The sequence below is a fragment of the Uloborus diversus genome, chromosome 4, assembly GCF_026930045.1.
Source record: "Uloborus diversus isolate 005 chromosome 4, Udiv.v.3.1, whole genome shotgun sequence".
Lineage (NCBI taxonomy): Eukaryota > Metazoa > Arthropoda > Arachnida > Araneae > Uloboridae > Uloborus > Uloborus diversus.
In genome coordinates this window covers 149,392,494-149,409,213 of record NC_072734.1, presented here as the reverse complement: position 1 = coordinate 149,409,213, position 16,720 = coordinate 149,392,494, and positions in this window count along the sequence as shown.

Below are 16,720 nucleotides of genomic sequence, written 5' to 3'. Positions count from 1 at the left end.
TACTCTTAACTATTTGTACTCTTCAGCATTTAGCATAACAGTGTATGTTCATGAACTAATACTAGGTATTTCAATTTTAATGAAAGTGGTTTTTCCTGTTCTCGGCAACCTTGCATTCTTTGGAGCGTAACACTTAATTTATCAATTGAATTAAAAAATTAACATTTGAGTGATTAGAAACATAGTTCCTCAAGTTAAAAAAAAATACATTGCAATAAACGTTGCCCCGAGAGTTTATCTTATAATGATTACTTCTTTCGCACTTACACGTGCTAGCTTTAGATTTTCAGCACATCGTCAAATAGTTATAAAAGTTGTCTCCGTTTTTTCTTCATTTTGGAATCTAAAGAGACAAAATCACGCTTCACTTTTAAGGTTTTAACGATCTAGGTTGCCTTTTTTCAATAATCCTTCTCAATGGTAGTGAATCAAGAGCAGATGACTATTTTGAAGAATGCGTCGATTTTTTAGTCAAAGAGTCTTACATTTAGCAAGACACTTGCGACTCCAAAGTAAATGAAATGATGTACACGTTTTCAACTTGTATTATATAGAGTGATTCAAATTAGTAGTTGAAGACATTTGTTTACTTTTTTTTTTATTTCGCCAAAAGAAGAAATTGTTCTTTTTCACGTAGATCAACTTCACGAATGAAAAATCAAGAAATGCAAATTCCCTCCCCCCCCCCCCCAACTCATCTATTAAAATTAAAACGCACACATTAATGTTTGAAAAAAATCCAAATTTTTTTTTGTTCATAGATTCAGTGTTGCATAGATTTTTCTTAAACCCGTTTATACCTAAACAAAACTACTTTTCTAAAGTTTTTTAATTTCTTTTGAAGTTTAAGAGATTGTTAAACTTAATTAGCGACTCCCAGCAAGTTACCTTTAACTAGTAGATGCCACTCTCTAAAAATTATAGGCAAGGATTCCGTAATAACCTGCTTTTGAGCTAGAGCAAAATATTCATAGTGTGCTTTGCTATTTTATTATACGTTTTATTTTATTTATTGTTTTTTCAACTGTGTAGTAGACATTAAAATAAAATTACTTAAATATAATTTTCATATAATCATCTATTGCTTCTTTATGAAATAAGTAATTTTAATGTATTTTCATAAGCTAGAAAACTGGCTTTTCTATCAGTAAAATTAGAAATTTTAGGATTATGGATTGGAAAAACAAAAAACATTTTCCGATGCACTTTCTACCACATTTTAATAATCTTATTTAATAGCTATGAACACACATAAAAGAAAATTTTCTAATAAAATCAGTTCAAACATCCAAGGGTTTAAGAGCTCAGTTTATGGCAAAGTACTTAAAATATTGATGAAGGTCCAAAACATTTTTTCCTTCATACAACTTTTATTTCTACTAGAGTTGTAAATCTGAAGTTTAATGCCGCATGCATTAGCGTAATAGAGATTTTTTCTGTAGTTAAAAGAGTCAATAAATGAATCAATATCATCAAATTAATGCACTGAAGTCCTTATGCTTTTTTTTCGGTGTGTGATAGTTATAATTTTTAGAACTTGTATTTTTCATGACTGGTCTTTGCTGCTAAGATATTTTTTTTTCATTTCGCTTTAGGAAAAATAATAAATGAACTTTTAAAAATTACTTCATGATTAACCACACACTTCAAAGCAGTGTGGGATAATTATGGAGCAAATAAACAAGTAAAAGAAAGGAAAAAACGGAAGAAAAAAAAAGTCATTGAGGACAAAAGAAGTTATTTTTCTTTAACGAGTAAAAATACGTAGAATGCTTCAAAAAATGTAAAAATGTGAAAACGAAAGAGATTAAAAAAAGTATTTTGCCTTAAAATGTCTTTTACTTTTTTTTTCGATGAAAAGCAACATAATATATACTAAACTATGCTAAGAGGGAATAAAATTAGTTATCGCTAATATAAAAATTTATTTCAAAGCTGAACATTTGAACACAATCTGATAAAATTATAGGCAAACAGTAATAATAAATAAAAATTATGTTTAAAAATTTCGGAATACTCCCTTATATTATTGTTTATTATGTTTTTTTATATATTTCTTTTATTTTATTTATTATTTTTTTTATTATGGCAATGGTTAAAATATTAGTTTTTTTTTTTTTTTTTTTTTTTTTTTTTTAAACTTGAAATTATGATTATGTGTTACATAACTAGGGTACACTAAAGAAATTCAGTAATTTGGTACAAAAAACCATATTTGTCGTTCGGTTAGAAAAAACTAAAAAAAATCCAAGTCTAGGTCATAAAAACTTTACTTTAAAATTATATGCGGGTTTTTCAATGCATAAAATTAAATGCGTATTTTCAAAATGTTTAGAAGTTCAAAGAAAAGGTTATGGGCCATTCATGTGACGGAACAGGACATTTGAAGTAATTTTGTCAGTTTATTTTATTTTATAAATACAAATAAAACAAGCTAGAAATTTTATTTTTGATAGCAAAAGTAAGGATTTGACATAAGAATTACTAAGAACATTATAAGTTATTGTTTTTAAGTAAAATAATTGAAGAATATGCAATAAAATGCCCGTGACGGAAGCTGGACTCGTATGTATCCCGTTTCGTCACGGGCATTTTATTGCATGTCGTACAATTATTTGCTTTAAACTGACTGACTTTTGATGTTCCACATATTTCTTATGACAAAATCTTACTCTTGCCACCAAAAATGAAATTTCTAACTTGAATTATTTGTATTTATGAAACAGAATCTAGTAACAAAACTACTCAAAATGCCCCATTCTGTCACATGAAATAGCCTTTATTGCTTCCTCTTTCAGACTATCTCTGTATCTACGGACGGTTTGAGAGAGACGCATTTATGTCAATTCGAATCGAATGATTTGGAACATGTACCAGAATAACAATAACGAGCTGCATGCTCAATATAGAATTTAAATCTACTCTTCGGTATTATTTCTAACACCTAATTTATGTTGATCACTGCCGAACAAGATCCACCCCTTCCACCTCTTTTTAGAATAAATTTACTTTTATGGTGAAAAGTAAAGCTTAAAACTTAATGTTTAAAACAATGTGTGCTATGAGCTGAATTTGAGAATTAAACTGACACTATTGTATGAAGTCAATATTAAATTACTCAAAACAAAAAAACTAAAATATTGGCTCACTCTTGCTTCAGCATGACATAAAACTACGTGCGTTACTTACAATTCAAATTCAAAATAATAGAATATCAGAACTGTTTGAACGAAACTTGTCCCTGAGTCGGAAAAATGAACGCATATAAATTAAAAAGACTAAAACTCGTTATTCATGAATAAGTAAATCAACGTAAACCACTTTTCAGATATTATTTTAACAAATTATGGATCATTAACACATTGGAAAAATATATAGATTTTTTATACGGCTCAAAAAATTAGAATGATCTATTCAATCAATGTAAATTTTAAAAAGTAGCGAAAATATTTGCCTGTCTGTTACCCTATAGTTAGTCACAAGTATGGAGCTTGGCGCCCGGATAATTTTGGTTCTTTTAAAAAGCTTTTTATTGCTTTAAATGGGTCGTCAAGGCGACAAATAGGAAAAAAAACGAAGTTACTTATTGTATCATTTCTTAAAGTTAGAAAAAAAACTATCCAACTGAATTCAAGTGAATGGATATGTAAGATTTTAAAGGAGTTGTAGAAGGACTGACAAACTAAAAAGTAACCAAAGTAAACGAGGTAGAAAAATTGTAACATCTGACAGACATGAGCCCAAATTTAAATTAACTGTCCAAAATAATCGTTGAAAAATGCTTCTCACGTCCATAAGTGTTGGACAGAATGTATCTTATCCACGCTAACTACACTTAGACGGTTGCATAAACTGCAGTTTTAATTGCGGATCTACGAAGTAAGACCAAAGATAAACATGAAGCAGAAACGTGCACAACTCTCCTGGAGCAAAGAGAAGCACATACAGGGGCAACAAGGTTGAAAAAGTATTATTTTCAGCGATGAATCTTTTTTTGAAATATCTGTGAACAAAAAAAAAGGTGTTCGGGTTTGACGTTTAAAAAGAAAACCGTATAAGAAATCTTGTGTAAGATGTTCACTCGGATGGAACATCCTTCTTGGTCTGTGGTTGCATGAGGGCTGCTGGAATTGGGAAGTTATAGTTATCTTAAAATAAAATAATGCGTGACTTCCGCTGTTTATTAATAATGCTGCACGATACTTCATCTGAGGCATAGCAGTTGCACATTTAGTGACATATTGTATCTTTCAGCACGATTCTACTACGTGTCACATCTCTAAATCGACTCCTAAATTTTAAACAGAAAGGGGAATTTCGGTATTAAACTGGTCAAGCAACTCTACCAATATCAATACGATCAAGAATTTGTGGTACCGTCAAATATAAAAAAAGCAGTTCAAGACCTGATGCCTGCTAACGAAATTGAGCTCATTGCCGCATTGAAAAGGGTATGGAAACAGTATCAGAAACGATTAATGCAAACAGGTGGCAGAATCCATGTGAGAAAGGATTAAAACATTGAGTCCAGCAAAAAATGATGCATTCTAGAATTGATATTGTTTCTTTTGAAAGTGTTTTTTCCCCTTTAATTTGAATATTCTAATTTTTGACTCAATGTAAATCTTCGTCACTATAAAGTTTTGGATTATTCTGTCTAAGATTTTTTTGTATTGAGTATATTTGTAATAAAAAGCACACTTAAAGATCTAAGAAAGGTTACACTTTCATTTAAATACCTAATTCGCATTTATATTTGGTTAGAATATTTTTTTTCCAAACAGTGGGAAATATTCTATTATTTTGAATTTGGGTTGTGTTTGACCCCTACATACAGATTTATTATTTTCCAAAGTCAAAAAGTTATTTTTTTTTCATAGTTCTCATGTGGAACAATATTTTACAATGCACTGATGTGCATTATGATTTAGTGCACTGATGTGCATTAGCACTTAGTGCACTGAAATAGCACATTGTAACTTTTTAAAGAAGATCGCTATGGAAGTGTAAAAATTTTGCTTAATGCCTTAATTCTTACAGTGTTGCAAGATTTTGAAAGAAGCAGCCGATTGGGCTACTTTTTGCCTACTGTATCACCTCACACTGATCAGACAGTATAATATTTTTTTAATATTTTACTGAAACACCTGGAAGATACCGAATACGTGGATGAATAGAATTCTGATTATATGTACTAAATGAGGTACAACAAACCAATACAACAAACAAAATGTCAGCAGTCGATCAAAATAACTTCTCTTTTCCGAGTATCATAATTAAACTTATTCTCTGCAAAGATATTTTCATATATGCTAATAATTAATTTAATCCAACCTAAAAGTGTTACAATATTATATATTATGCACTATTTATATAAAAAAAATAATTCTTGAGAAGGCTGGAAAAGGAACTTCCGATAACTCAAACTACCTAATACTCGAAGATTTTAGTAGATTTCTTGGGACGTTGAGTTATCGAGAGTTGACTTTGAGAGTTGAGATTTTCATAATTTTTCATTAAAAAAAAGAGAAAAAAAACAAGATTCCGTATGGACTTCACATGAATATCTTGAAATTATCTGCACAACATGCACCACGTTACATTCAGTATGCACAACAAAATTCTTCCTTTTTTACATCAGAAAGTTAAATTTAGTATTATTTCAAGTATTGAAACGACAGGCCATCATGTGAAATATAAGCTACTAACGCTCTTGAAGCTAAGCCTTATGTCAACAGAGAATGACACTAATGCAAGAACCTACAATGAAAGATGTTTCATTCATTTAGTTTAGCCCAATATTCCTACCAAAGATACGAAGAGTAAAAACTTTTAATAGCATTCTCTAATGTCTAGCTTCCAAAAGCTATCTTATTGTTCTTCCATCGCAAGGCAGTCTATTATAAAAGCAATTTTCACAGAAAGCCAGCTCACTAGATTTGCTAAAAGACCTTTTTTTTTCCTCTTCCCGCCCCTTTAACTGGATCCGGATAACTCAGCATCCCCCTTTTCGTTTGTTTTCCTATTTTCAGTGGATCACGTCTTAAGCCCAAGACTGAAGCTCTCGAAGCTGTGATCACACTTCACTTCTGTCTATTGTTTAATCTTCTTTTTCCTCAGAACTCATCTGAGCTCTTTCGCCCTTTTCTCTTGTGTTCCCCGTTTTCGTTGAAGTTTTTATCCCTCTTTTGTTTGTGTGAGTTCTGTTTTCAACTTTTATTGCTTTTCATTCTTTGGAAGGAAGTATTTACGTCTAATAACGTGGCCTTTGGAATAGAAATAATAGCTACCGCTGTATCTTCACTGCCGTAATTATTAAAGTAATGAAAGTGTACTCAAGATGAAACTCAACTTGACAACACAAAAATAGCTATGTCCTGTGTTTTAAAAATATTTCATTGCATTTGTTTTTGAGCTTGGTTTTGACAAGTTTTCTAATTTTTATTAAAAGTAAGCATATTTGTAATTAAAATATTTATACAGGTTGTCCGAAAAATCCTTGACACATTTTAAAAATTCATAAAAAAAATACAAATTGTAGTATGAATATGCGGTTTCCACAAAAATGTTCCATAGATTCAAGAATTGAATTTATATTGACGGCTGTATCGCCACAGATAGAAAAAGAAATGTAATGCGAGATAATTAACCATTTTATTCTTAAAGCAATACCTTTCATTACCAGAACTGATTGTTTGCACCGTTTGTGACATAATATGAACTTGAGAATCGTTTTGATGTGATTCGATCCAGGTACGTGGCACACATTTAAGTCTGGAAATGAAGGGTATTGCATTATATTTAATAACATGATTAAAATCTCACATGACGTTTCTTTTTCCTTCTGTGACGATACAGTCGCCAATGTTAATTACTTTTTTATTTTTCCTTTTTTTACGATGGCATAAAAAAGTTTTGAAACTCTGAAGTATTATAGCGCAAACCTCATATTCATACAACAATATGTTGCTTTTCTATATTTTTAAAAATGTGTCAAGGACTTTTCGGACACCCTGTATATTAAATTATTTTTATTTTATTAAATATTTATAAAACTTTTACCCACTAATAACCTTTTATTTTAATGACTAAATCATTCATCTTCACTATTAAAATCTGAACGTTTCGGCCGTTATGTCTATCCAATCTTAATCCTTTCTTCTCTGGAATTTCAATGTCTCCAATGCTGATAATTGTATAATTGCATCCATAGAAATCTATTCTACCCTCTGTCATTCTTTCAGGCCACAATGTGCCATAATTAATATTTGAAAGTTATGAAAAAACAGGAGATTTTGAAATGTTTTTAATACTTAGTTTAATCACCAAATCGTTTCTCAATCGATAGTAACTAACACGATAAAAATTTAATTTATATGCCATTTTGTTTATGTATTTAAGATGATTCAGAATCGAGCAGATTATGGGAAAATTTAGACCCCTTTGCAGCAATTCGTGCATAAAATGAATCTGTGCTTGTTTTTGTTTCGATGCACCTGTGTGCAAAATAATGTCAGGATCCTCGCATTACTTCTTAAAGTATGGGAGTCACAATTGTCGAGAAAAAAAAATTTGAACGTGCCATACTTTGTGAAAACTTGAAGTGAAAAATGAATCATCATCATTATCTTTTGTGCTAAACTGTATTGTATCTGCATAACAGATTGTAACTGAATCCCTGCTCAATGTCTTAAGACATAGTTGTCTCTAAAAAAAATAAAATAAAAATAATATTTGTGACTACTATATCAATTGCTCCACCCCCTTGTACCTATTGATTAAAAAATCGAATCATAACTTGTATCCTCTAAATTCCACGTATGAACCAATTTTTGTCTGAATCTTGCCTTACTTTGGCTTCTTGTGACACGGCAATTCGAAAAAAAGCGTTTGATTACACCTCTTAAAGTTATTAGCGCGTAAAACATACCAGCATGTATTCTACCGTGGAAAAGTAAATGTAGTAATCTGCATTTTTTTTTCTTTTTTCTCTTTTTCTTGCATTTTTGTTTTTAATTGTGCTTTAGTTTCACGGCACAAGCTTGCTCATTTTGTTTCCGCTCAAAAAAAAGCATACAAAACGTGTAAAAATCCATCGCTTCCCTAATTTAAAACACGTTTCTTTAAATATCTCAGAAACTTTATTCTGCAAATAATGTCCTTTACCTTTGAAAGGCAGTATTCATATGGACATGTATATGTGCACAAAACTTCGCTCGATTTCATACTGAAGTTTTGAAATACAGTTGCCGTAAGTGATCGATCGCAAACGTACAGACATACATTTTCCGAAAATTGTTAAAACATATTAAGTACATCTCAATACGTGTAACTCACCAAAAACTGAACGTTTTCACAAACCAATTTATTCTTCAATGCAGCGTGTCCCCGTTTAAGATGCAAGTCCTCTATTTCCGCAACAGTTAGTCCTAGATACATACTTCAGATCGCAAAAATGATCAAAATAAGATGCAGTGTTAAGATATTAAAAGCTTAAGGCGAACCTAATTTTTTCAATGGTACCCAGGCCCTTTAAATTTTATTTAGGAAAATTACAATCATAACAAAAAAAGGGGCCGTGGTAGCCTGATCGGTAGGGCATTGGACTCGGGGCCGGAGGGGCTCGGGTTCGATCCCCGCTGGTCGAAGACCCACTGTCGTCATTAAAGGGGACTGGGCGACGTTAAATATACTCGTGGTCTCAATGTCCTCCAAGTGAAACGATACCTCTGGGGGTGCTAGTACCAGGTAGCTATTAGCTCTTGGACTAGTTCTAAATTCTCATTAACTGTTCGATCCGGTGATGGTGCTGCCATCTATCGGTATACAAAATAATGGAGGCAAGGCACATAGTATGCAGATCCCTCGACATAATACAGTTGTAGTCCGTTGTGACTCTTGAATAGAAATAGAAATAACAAAAAAAAAGAAAGAAAGAAAAGACATTGCGACAACATTCAAGGAGATATTTAAACTTAACTTTCTAAGGGACCGTGCTAAAAACGACACGAGAGCTTATCACCCTATCAGAAGAACTCCGATTATAGATTAAACAAACGTGTTTACGTTATTCATTGCTATTGAAAGATGAAAGAAAACATTGCGCTATGAAAAGTAAAATACACAACAAAAGGCATTTAATTTCCTTATCTCAATTAATATTTGGTTTATTAACGTCAAATATTGTTAGAATTGTTTTTTATTAGTATGATTACCCTAAATATAAAAGGTTCATTCAAATGAAATCCGGTCAGAGCGTCCAACTTAACATTAGACGTTAGAGGGTGTCTCGTAACTGCGTGTATGGAGGCACTATCAATTTGATAGAGACTGACGAATGCTCAACGTTTGGTGTTGCGACATTGTGATTGCACACCGAAAAGAAGATGGTCATACAAATTATTGTCCACTGCGAAATAATTCCTTGTTTTTGAACACAAGGCCCACTGCTCGTCGAGTTCCTGAAATTAAGAATCACCATCAATCCCAGTGTTATTTAACCACTTTACAGATGGCCAGTCGAAACAGTCCGGCATGTTGTCCAAAGGGTCCACGACCAATGCAGCGAAGAGGACATTGCAACAGTTTTGGCGGGAAACGCTGGAACATCCGCAGTAGTTCATACATTTCACCGAGTGACTTTTATAGGTCAGGTGTTTCAGAGGTCAGATGTTTTCGGACCTCTGAAACAAGCTGTTCGTGGATATCCATTCCCAACGGAAGTCGAAGCGTGTGACTGGGTCCAGACCTACTAGCTTCCTCAAAAGTGGAATATACCGACTAATGTTGCAAAGGGGTAAATGTGTTAACAGTTTTGGCAACTATTTTTGTACTAATAAAATCGTTACAGTTACTTTACACTAGTGGCCCCGACCAGGTTTCATTTGAATGCCTCTTATAACTTTAGGGATCCCTGATCACCAAAAAGTAAAAAAAGTTAAATTTCGTATTTTTCAACTAATCACTTTTTTGCTTTAAACTTTTAGTATCTTAAAGCTACATTGTATTTTGACCATTTGTGAAATTGAATGTAAGTATTTCGAAATTAAGGTTTAGAAAATTTAGGTATTGCATGTTAAATTAGGATACAGTGTACATTAAATATGGAACGTAAAACACGCATACTGAAGTCAGCTGTTTCAGTTCTAAAAAGGAAGATAAACACCTACTGCAAATACGATTGAAATATTTGTGAAATTTAAGGAATTTTGATCACTATACGCTGGCGAATATATACGGACTTTTTTTATGAGTACTTTTTTCTTGATTTTCACACGTCTTCCAAGTTGTTAAGCATGAGAGAAAAAATATTTAATACCGTGAACTCTGTGCATCTTTAAAATTTCAATTTATGTTTATATTCATACATTCATTCATAATTCACAGCAATGTATCATCGAACGAGATTATTCTAGAATAAACAACGAGTTTATATTACAATGAAAATAATAAATGCATCTTGTAATTATTCATGTATTCAAACTCAAAACATTGTTTGTACTGAATTTTTATCAGGTTCCCATTTTTTATGTTATAAAAACTTATAACAAATGAATAAGTTTTCAGTAAGGCTTAGATTATCTTATTCAAGATTTTTATTCCGAAACAGATTTGGAAGTAGTTCGCGTTGTGAATCGATTTTTCTGGAATCGTTTACAAATGATTGGATCATTATTTTCTCCTTAAGTTTTCATTAAAACGTATTCCTTTCGTCTGATAAAATTGTATTCGTAAGAATGGCAACACCAAAATATTGGCATCACCATTAGCGAAAATCTGAAGTGAGTTTGGCCTTTGGATACTAATTTAGGAATATGGACAGATTTAGAAGGTTAATTTTTATCTATATAATGTGCATCATCGTTCGTAAACGTCTTTGAAATGCATTCGTTGCGTAAAAATGAGAAAAAAAATACAATCACAATAGATAAAAAGCAAAACATTAGGAGCACTGGTTGAAAGGTGGTTTTTTGCTTTTTTTTTTGTTTTTTGTCTTTTTTTTTTTTCGTTGCGATACATGTTTGCAAATGAAAAAAAAAGGACAAATGTGAAACATTAGGAGACACTGGGTAATAGTAATAAAAATTATGACAATAAAGCAGAACATTATAATGCTTAAAACAAAATGTATTTGTCTCGAACAATCAAAAATGAGTTTAAAAAATGGAATTCTATCAGAAATCAGAAAAAATAAACCGTTTTTCTGAAAAGAAAGAGAAAACCTTTAATTAAATTATTTTGATAAAAATGATTTTAGGTTATTCATGCAATTATTTTCTCAAAAAAGAGCGATGAAACAAAAATGTTTAAACCATTATCGTACATTAGACTTTTAAGTCTTAGTAAGACCAGTAACTTATATTATGATCGAAACACACGACAAGCTTGCATAAATTATAAGCATGGAAAGCAAGAATATTTTGTTAGCTCTCAAACATTAGGGCAACCGTAAAATACTTTTCTTTAATTCATTAATTTCCGAATTTCCTTTCAAACATTTTGGTCCTGCGCTATTACCTGTGCTACTTCAAGATCAAAATGCTTACACCAGTTACTGTAGTCATGAATAGAATGAAGTCTATCAAAAAAATTACTCCCAACAGAACTATTAACCGAAGTGCAACGTAATTTCATATCTCATAAACGGGTTTATTGGCCATCTCTCCGTACAAAAAGGTAATGGAAAAAACATGAAGATCTTTAGAAAATGGCAAGATTATCATCAACGTTTCATTAGGAAATGGAGGGAAGTTTTTTAGAGGTCTCAAGTGCCTTTTGGTCTCTATCATGAATAGTGTATTTTGAAAGAGACAATATTTTACTTGACGGTAGTTTTCCCAATTTATAGATTTTGTGTGCGACTCGCTTTATGTTCTAAAAAACATAATAAAGAAAGTTTTATTTTCGAAATAAATATAGAGAAAAGCATCAACTGAAAATTTAGCTAGCTTCTTAAACAACTATATAACGTAAGCCAAATAACATGTTGGCAGTTTTTTTCCTTAGAGCTAACAAATTTTATTCATTTCAACAAAAAAAAGGAATTAATAAATAAATACATTAATAATAAATACATTTTATCACAGAAAATCTGTTCTAGCTGTTCTGTGTAAAAAGTAAAGAACATCAGAATATAGTTTTCCCCTTTACCAAAAATAATAATAATAATCAAATATACTATCGAAAATAAATAAATAAATAATAAAATGTCCGCTTGTAAATAGTGTTAGTCAAACAATAAAAAAATCCGAAATGCCATGTATTGTGGAAAAAATAAAGAAAAAAATAACTTAAACTTTTAAATGGATAAAAGAAAAGGAAATATCTAAACATTTATTTGATAGTGAAATCTAGTCGGGGTTGCAGTCGTAGAGTCGGTTTAACTGATTTTTGGATAAAGGAGTCGGAGTTGGGAGTAACGCCTTCAAAATTGAAAGAGCTGGAGTCGATCATTTTAATTTCAAATCTGCTTCGAAGTCAAACTCGGAGTCTTGGAGTCGAAGTTGGATTGTTTTTGAGAAAAATAAGTCGGAGACGGAAGCTGGAGTGGTAGGCTTAAAAGTTCTAAGAGTAGAAGCTCGTCCCCTCCTCTCCATGTTTGTATTTCTGCCTAGGTTGCGGAATCAGTCTGATTTTGGGGTACAGAAGTCAGTCGAAGGCCCTAAATTTCTCGGGTTGGAGTCAGGAGTTGGTCATATTATCACTTCGCAGTCCTGTTAAAAACATTTGCGCTATTAAATCATTTCATTTTGATTCAGTCATACTTATAATCGGCCTTGAGTCGATGTTATGTCTACGAGATATGGTATTTAGATTTTTATTGAGCAATCACGAAATGCTTATTATCGTCATTTGTTCAAAGTTGAAGTTGCTCTGATTTTTCAGATTACCGTGACAATGATTTTTTTTAGTATTTATTTCTAAAGTTAATTTTCTGCTGTAATAGTTACTAATCGCCTGCTGTTTGATTATTTTTTCAGGGCTTAACTCAAATACTTTACAGTAAAAAAAAAAAAAATGTAAAACTTCATTTTTTTCAGGAAAAAAAACTAATTTATGAACAAACATCAACGCGTCATCTAAATACAAAATTTCAAGATAAATAATTCCCATCAATAATAAATAAAAATACATAAACGTTATACCCTGTAAATAATCTTTATGATAAGCTTACCGGTGGATATTTGCGAAAAAAAAAAAAAAAAACTTTATAACTAGATCCCAATCGCCATTTTGTTTTTAGATATGCCTTGTATTACCTATTCTAGAAAATCACCGATCGTAATAGCTGTACCTCAGAGCCAGAAGAACTTAAGTTACATTATTGTAATTTTAAAGGGGGAGGAAAAACATTTTTTCTGGGGCATGTAAAGGATGGGACGCGCGCAATTTTAACACTGGTAAACAAATCGAAAAGTATTTTTTAAAAAGAATAACGTTCACATGGCTCGATGCGGAATAAGCTTCTAGATACAATGCAGCAATAAATGGAAAATCGCAGTTTTTGGACTTATGTCAGTCTGGCTCTGAGGAGCAGACATGAGGGGTGCAAATTTCGTGGCAATTTCCAATTTAATTGTCGAAACAAGAAACCGCAACGAATAGGATCCTAATCGCAATTCGTGATTCCGAAAAACATAATTTGAATTTATGGTGTCAAAATTCAAATGAATGCTGGATGGCTTTTTTTTTAGTAAATTTAGGTATTTATTTATTTATTTTTTCAAAATGTAATTGATTTAGTATTCAGCACTGCTACACGATTTTTTTAATTCTGTCATTTCTTCAACATTTATTTATTTATTTATTTTTTTTTTTTTTGCGTGTGTGTATCGTTGTTGAAATTAAAATTTTTTCAGCTGTTCAGAAAATATTCCGTAAATTTGCTGAATAAATTAAGAAATGAAGAGCTTTTTCCAACAATAGTCTGTTTGAAGATAATTCGCCATAAAGTTGGGGATCTATATTTGCCTTAAATTTCCCCGTAGGACGCTAATGTTAAGCTTTTTTAATTTTTTTAAAATGAAACGAAAAGTTGTTCGAATAAAAAGGTCAAATATGAGAATTGCGCGCCCTCCTCGAGGTCTATCATACCAAAAATAAAAAGTTTTTCTATTTACTTAAGAGTTATTGGGGGGGGGGGGGGAGCGGCATGCTTGCTGGCGGACAGACCAAGAAACACACATGATTCCTATCTCAAATCTAGCTCCTTAATTTTTAGTTTTTGCCCTTAAAAAAAGCGGTATTTTTAGTAGGTTAATAAAAAACGTATTAAACATTAAAAAGGCGTACGGTGGGATCCACGTTGAGGTTTTTTGAGCAATCACATTGCTTATTGTTTTCATTTGACTGTTTTGAATTCCTATGATTTTATTTTCCTCCCGCCTCCCTCTGCAGCACCACAGTCGACCGGCCCCTCCCGATGCTGCTGCTCTAGCGAAAACAATTTAAAAGTTGTGTCCATGTCCTACACACACGCGCATACATACATATACACACATTTATACACACACGTACACACATTCATGCCTGCGCACAGACACAAACACACACGCCTGCACATACACCCACATTCGTGACTGCGGAAAACATAATTTGAATTCCAGGTGTCAAAATTCAAATTACTATTATTTTTCATTATTATTATTATTATTATTATGTCCTTTTTGAGCAAGGTTTAAGAGCAAGAGATCTTGAGTTAGCAATGTATATTGTACATGTCACTAATTCGGGGCTCTCATTTAGTGTAAAACTAATCCCGTGTATTTAATGCATGTGCCATTTAAATGGAAATAATGATTTATCCTTACTTCTTGTTTAACGAAATCCTCCTGTATATAACAGCATATAATAGCAAATTCACTGATCGGATAACACTAACGTCATCAACAATGAAATTCGAGCCCGGCATGATAATTTGATAATATTTCCCCCTAATGTTTGACATTCAGGGAAATGTTTTATTTTAAGAAGGCTGAATTGGATCCGGTAACTTACTTGTTTTACTGGTAAAACTGTCATTTTATGGGAATGAAAAAACGAATGGTCAACAATGAACTCTATCTACTGGAGTTAAGGGTTAATCCACTGGAGTGAGGTTTAAAATTTTAACTATCAAAATATCACCTAGCAGGCAATTGCTTCGTTCAAATGTAGAAACAATTTTCACCCGTCGTACCAAGACGGGCGATTTTCTAGTTTTAATGAAATTAAACACATTAATAATACTACTACAAATAATAATAACAATAATAATAATAATACCAATTGACATTATTATATTTATATAACACAAGCATATTTTTATTTCATAATAAACACAATAATGTTAAAACTTTTATCAATCTAAAAATTCAGAATCTACAAGAAGAAAAAAATTTATAATTAGACTTGCGCTTTTTGAACCTAAATAAAGACTCACATTTATAAACTCTCCAAACTCCATTAGCTTTTTTTCGACATTTTATCCCTTATCTAATCCCTAAACAGTTAATTCATTAACTTTCTTAATTATTCTGCATTTTCAGCTTGCATTTTAATCTTTAGTTTTGGTTTTTATGTCTCTTTAAATTTATTTCCACTCGGGATGCAATTGTTTACGTGACCCTTTGGGCTGTTCATTCATAGGCAATTTATTTGTAAGAAACATCAATCATATTTACTTTTTCCCCCTTTTGCAATTTAAACCACAGCCGAAATTGCAATCAGAAGCTGACCTGGGGCAATTATCTTTGCTGATAAAAATGTAAGATAAACACTTTTTCTTTTTTTCACTGTCTGAGAAATGATTTCAAATCATTCCTTCCTGCAATTCATTTATTTTTTGATTTCATCTAAAAAAAAAACCTTTTTTGGTCTGAAAATGTGAATTGATTATAGTATACGATCTATTTATAAAATAATATTTTTAGCAGATTGTGTTACACATTTTAATGTTAATTTCGCAGAAAAATAATTTATAATTAAAAAAAATAACTTCAAGAAAATTGTGCGATATTATGCGAGGATTAAAATAAATAAAATGGATGGAGAACCCGGAGTGCATTTGCATAAAACCGACGTATTGAAATTATTAAAAACATTTTTTGCCATGTTTTCAATTCAAAATAGAAAACTAATTTTGTTTAATAATTATGAGGATACCAAAACCTGTACGGAGAAATATTTTTCTCACGTTTAGCTATTTTTAAAATCATTTAACATGAACATTGGTAGCTTCATTGATTATGAGCTCTAAATATAAGTTATTCAGGCTGAAATTTAAATAGAGCTGGACAGCTTCAAACCTAAACTTTTGGCACATATTTCGTGCCTTCATTAAGCAAACTAACTTTAAACTTTAACAATAATGACATGATTTTTAAAGCTTTTTAAGCCCTAGTTAAAAAGTTCATTAATGACTTCATGCACATGGTATAGTTGGGGTAGTTTATTTAACCTAAGTAAAAAAGTATCTAATAAACCTAACCTAAATAATAAAGTACCTAAGTAAGTTTCAAAGTGCTTTGAAATTAAAGTTATTCTTTTTAATTGCAGTCGCGGTTAGTGTAATTTGGCAGACTCGAATATGATGAATAACATTTTAGTGTCTCTTTAGGCTCTTGAAAAGATCTATTAAATTTGTAATTTTACAAAGAATTTAACATCCTCTTATACTCCCCTGTACCAGGCGTTAAGAAAAATTGGAGCGTAATACCGAACAGTTTAGTTATTGCATGCA